We start from the raw sequence: 6,000 nt of genomic DNA on the forward strand, positions 1-6,000 counted from the left end.
AGTACCGCATGCCCTACGAGTATCCGAGACCTACCCATGTGGTTATGGTTGGCCCTTCAACCCTCCCTAATAAAGGAGTAGAGGAGTTAAGAGACAAAGACCGTTCTCGTGCTTGGGTTCGAGAGTGTGAGGAGCTTCTGCAACAGCTCAAGGATAAGGATGCAATGATAGAGTTTCTAGAGCATCAGGTTATCGATGAACCCGATGATGTGGTTACTTCTCTCCTTCCTTACTCATCTAGGTTTTGGAAGATGAAGTATGATCAGCTTGCCAAGGAGAAGGCCGACATGGAAGCAGCTTATGAGAGAGAGGTGAAGAGGCTTTGTGCGACGTATCTTCCGATCTCGAAGGCTTTGGACGATTGCTTCTAGGGCTCCATAGGATGTTTATTCACCTTTTTTCTTGTATTATATTTGGTTACCAAGACTGAACTACTTCTTTGGTGTAAAAAGTTTCCAAATATTATTGCTATGAGTATTCCATATATGTCTTAAAAGTTCAATATTTTTCAAACATTTGCAAATAGATCCCTATAAAGTTCCTCTGATAAAAAACAAATCATATGCACAAGCATTGCATGCATCATATGCATAAGCAGGTTTTAGTTCCAAGCTCTTGATCAGTGGTCTAACTCTTCGCTCTTCATTTATTTTGAAGACAAGTTGACGCATCGGTATAACATTCGAGCAAATTATTAGAAGATCATGGAACACCTCGAACAAGAGAACAAAGATCTGAAGGAAGAGATTTCCAGGCTGACTGCCATGATGGAGTCAGTCCTTGCTGCGCAAAGTCAAGCTTCACCAACTCCCGCAACTCCTCCCGTGAGGACAGTCATCTCCGAAGTGGCTACCTCAACAGTGCCTGCTATCACCGCCCACTTCGCTCCTAATACGCCAGCTGGATTACCTTGGGGAATTCCATCTAACTTCATGCCAGAGGGTTTCGCTCCCACTCTTGCTTCTATACCGACATCTAGCCTAGTCCTGTCTGTGCCGTCTCTCGTTGTGCATACCTTACCGTGTGTAGAAGACACCATTTATCATTCCGAGCCATCTGAGGGCCCGGACATATATGAGAAAATGGATGAGATGAAGGATCAATTCCTTGAGTTGCGCAAGGAGTTGAAAACTTTGAGAGCTAAGGACCTTTTTGGGAAGAGTGCTGCTGATTTGTGCTTGGTGCCCAATGTTAAAATCCCAGTTAAATTCAAAGTGCCTGACTTTGAGAAGTACAAGGGAAATACATGTCCACTCAGCCATCTTGTGATGTATGCTCGCAAGATGTCAACCCAAACAGACAAAGATCAACTGCTGATTCACTACTTCCAGGACAGCCTGACAGGTGCTACGCTCCATTGGTATATGGGGTTGGAGAGTGCAAGCATCCGTACTTTCAACGATCTTGGAGAGGATTTTGTAAAGAAGTATAAATATAATATGGATATGGCTCCAGACAGGGACCAGTTGAGGGCAATGTCCCAGAAAGACAAGGAGATCTTCAAGGAATACGCCCAGAGGTGGCGAGAATTGGCAGCTCAGATAGTGCCACCCTTGGAGAAGAAGGAGATGAAAAGATCTTCTTGAAGACTTTGAGCTCTTTCTACTACGAGCGCATGATCGCTAGTGCTCCCTCGGACATCACCGAAATGGTGAATATGGGGATGAGGCTAGAAGAGGGGGTCCGTGAAGGATGCTTGTCTCGTGATGGTGGTTCCTCGGCAAAGAAGTATGGAGGATTTGCCAGGAAGAAAGAAGGGGAGACTCATGTTGTTTCTTCCGATGTAAAGAGAAGACCCTCTTTGAAGAGGAGAGAAGTCTGACCGACTGTCAACCAACACCAGGTGGCTCATATAGCACCTGCTTTCAGAGAAGTTCAAACAACAACAACAACAACATCGTCAACAACAACAGGCTTACCAACCTCGCAATAATAACAACACCAGCACCAATAACTATGAGAGGAAGAGGGTAACTTTTGACCCGATTCCGATGACGTATGCTGAAATTTATCCTTCCTTAATTGATAGGAAGCTGATAACTCCTCGTGATCCTCCTGCTGTGCCAGCCAATCCCTAATGGTGGTACAAGCCCGAACTTCACTGTGTGTATCATTCCGGTGCGCCCGAACATGACGTGGAGAATTGTTTTCCTTTGAAGACCAAGGTGCAAGACCTTGTGAGGAGTGGGATACTGTTCTTTGAGGACGTAGGCCCAAATGTGAAGAAGAACCCATTGCCCGAGCATGGGAAAGCAGCTGTCAATATGGTTCAGGGGTGCCCTGGTAAATACAAAGTCCTCTATGTGAATGACATAAGGCAATCCTTGGTAGAGATGCATAAGCTGTTGTGCGAACACAGTCATTATGAGCATGATCATGATAGGTGCCAGGTGTGCACTATCAATGAAAGAGGATGTCGTTAGGTGAGGAAGGACATCCAAGAGATGTTGGACCAAGGGATGATTGAGATACTTCAGAATCGTAGTGAGGATGAAGTTGATGTTATTACTCCCGTATTCAAAATTCCTGATCCTGTTATTATCAAGTACGATGGCAGCAAGAAGAAAGTGTCGTCGACTCTTGTGATCAAGCCAGCGGGCCCTGTCCCGTATGTATCAGATAAAACAGTCTCGTATCGTTATAATGTTGTTTTGCTGGAGGATAGGAAGGAGGTGTCGTTGCCCTCAACCTCTATGGTAAGCATTTCTGACGTTAGTGGAGTGACTCGTAGTGGTCGTGTTTTCTCGGCTCAGCCGAAATCCCACGAAGACGTTGTGAAGAAGGATGCTGTCAATCCTGTCGGTCCCGTGGGGACTTCTTCTTCAAATCAGTTTGTTCCTATTGTGAAGGGTATTTACCCTGTTGTTGTTAAATCTGGTAAAGCTCATATTCTGGTTGGCCAGTCTGGCATGTTGAAAGAGGATGGTGATGAGATTATGAGGCTCATCAAGAGGAGTAAGTATAATGTTGTGGATCAGTTGCTACAAACTCCATCAAAGATATATGTCCTATCTTTGTTGATGAATTCAGAGCCACACCGTGAAGCGTTGCAAAGGGTGTTGGACGTGGCATACGTGGATCACGATGTCACCATTGAGTAGTTTGATATCATTGTTGCAAATATAATGGCCTGCAACAATTTGAGCTTCTGTGATGACGATCTTCCCGAGGAGGGAAAAGACCACAATTTGGCTTTACATATCTCCATGAAATGTAAAGACGATGCCCTGTCCAATGTGTTGGTGGATACAGGGTCATCACTTAATGTATTTCCAAAGTCCACTCTTGCCAAACTTTCATATCAGGGGCCTCCCGTGAGGCAGAATGGAGTGGTAGTGAAAGCGTTTGATGGATCGCGTAAAAATGTGATCGGTGAATTAGAACTCCCGATCAAGATTGGACCTAGTGATTTCCAGATCACTTTCCAGGTCATGGATATACATCCGTCATACAGCTGTTTGCTTGGTAGACCATGGATTCACGAGGCAAGCGCCGTGACCTCCACCCTGCACCAAAAGTTGAAGTTCGTTAAGAACAAGAAGTTGGTGGTGATAGGGGGAGAGAAGGCTCTCTTGGTCAGCCATTTATCTTCCTTTTCCTACATTGATGCTGAGGATGAGTTTGGGACTCTGTTCCAAGCCTTATCTATTGCTGAGCCTTCTAGGAAAGGACTTTCTTCATTTGTCTCCTATAATGATGCGAAGTTGGCCATTGAGCATGGTGCAACTACTGGTTTGGGGAAAATGACCAAGTTGGAAGATAACAAATCTCGGGCTGGTATAGGGTACTCTTCTGGTGTTTCTAATGATCTTGGGTTGTTTTAGAGTGGAGGTTTCATCCACGCCGATGGAAATCAAGAAGCTGTTGCCATCATTGAAGAAGATGAAGAGGAAGACCTTGGCAACTTTGTCATACCTGGAGGAATCTGGAATAATTGGGTCATTGTTTATGTTCCAACAATTATCCATAAGTCAACGTAATATGTTCATTTTGTTTAAAAACCCTTCTGCCATGCCAAAAGGAGAAGTGAAGACATTGTTGGCATAATTGATTAATACAATGATATTCATTCAATAATCGCATGTTAAATGTTTGTTTTCTCAAATTATTTTTCCTTTTTTCTTTTTGCATGAAATTGGCGATCACCATAAAACCCTAAAGAAAAAGAAAATAAAATCAATTTTTCATCTGCATAATGATTTGCCTTGTTTGAATTCTGAAATCTCTTTTATACTCAAAATCATTATGCAGGTTGATCAAACCCATTCAACATAATGATCCAACACCATCTCCCAACTTTGAGTTCCCTGTATTTGAGGCAGAAGAAGATGATGTTGAAGAGATTCTTGATGAGGTTACCCGTCTGCTTGAGCACGAGGAGAAGATCATTCAGCCACATCTTGAGAATCTGGAAACAGTCAACTTGGGGTCTGAGGATTGCATTCGTGAAGTGAAGTTTGGGGCACTCCTTGAAGAGTCTATTGAGAAGGGGTTGATTGAGTTGCTACGAGAATATGTCGACGTCTTTGCCTGGTCGTATGAAGACATGCCTGGTCTAGATACTGATATCATGCAACATTTCTTGTCGTTGAAGCCTGAGTGTGTGCCGGTGAAGTAAAAGCTCAGAAGAGCTCATCCTGATATGACAGTGAAGATTAAAGAAGAAGTTCAGAAGCAAATTGATGCGGGGTTTCTAGTGACTTCTACATATCCTCAATGGGTGGCTAATATTGTGCATGTGCCTAAGAAAGACGGAAAAGTTTGAATGTGTGTGGATTACCGTGACTTGAATAAAGCTAGTCCGAACGATGATTTTCCTCTACCACACATTGATATGTTGGTAGGTAATACGGCTAAATTCAATGTCTTCTCATTTATGGATGGATTTTCTGGTTATAATCAGATTAAAATGGCACCCGAGGATATGGAGAAGACAACATTCATCACACCTTAGGGAACATTATGTTATCGAGTGATGCCCTTCGGTTTGAAGAACGTCGGAGCCACGTATCAACGTGCTATGAGTACCTTGTTTCATGACATGATGCACAAGGAGATCGAGGTGTATGTTGATGATATGATTGCAAAGTCGAAAATGGAATTTGAACATGTAGAACACTTGATGAAGCTTTTCCAGCGTTTGAGGAAGTACAAGCTCCGCTTGAACCCAAATAAGTGTACATTTGGAGTCCGTTCCGGCAAGTTATTGGGCTTTATTGTCAGCGAGAGAGGTATTGAAGTTGATCCTGCCAAGGTCAAAGCAATACAAGAGATGCCTGCGCCCAAAACTGAGAAGCAAGTCCGAGGTTTTCTTGGCCGCTTGAATTACATTTCGAGATTTATATCCCACATGACTGCCACATGTGCGCCTATATTCAAGCTCCTCCAGAAAGATCAGCGTCATGATTGGACCGAGGATTGCCAAAAGGCCTTTGACAGTATCAAATAGTATCTGTCCGAACCTCCGATTCTGTCTCCGCCTGTTGAAGGGAGGTCGTTGATTATGTACTTGACATGTGCTTGATGATTCCATGGGTTGTATCCTTGGTCAGCAAGATGAATCAGGAAAGAAAGAATATGCAATATACTACTTGAGTAAGAAGTTCACTGACTGTGAGTCTCGGTACTCAATGCTTAAGAAGACATGATGTGCTTTGGCTTGGGCTGCTAAGCGTTTATGCCAGTATATGCTGAATCATACAACTTGGTTGATATCGAAAATGGATCCGATCAAGTATATCTTTGAGAAACATGCTTTAACTGGGAGAATTGCCCGTTGGTAGATGTTGTTATCAGAGTATGATATTGAGTATCGAGCTCAAAAAGCTATTAAAGATAGTATCTTGGCTGACCATTTGGCACATCAACCAATTGAAGATTATCAGTCCGTGCAATATGACTTCCCTGACGAAGAGATTCTGTATTTGAAAATGAAAGATTATGATGAGCCTACGCTCGATGAAGGGCCAGAGCCTGGTTACCGATGGGGTATGATGTTCG

This window comes from Lathyrus oleraceus, chromosome 5, assembly GCF_024323335.1.
Source record: "Lathyrus oleraceus cultivar Zhongwan6 chromosome 5, CAAS_Psat_ZW6_1.0, whole genome shotgun sequence".
NCBI lineage: Eukaryota > Viridiplantae > Streptophyta > Magnoliopsida > Fabales > Fabaceae > Lathyrus > Lathyrus oleraceus.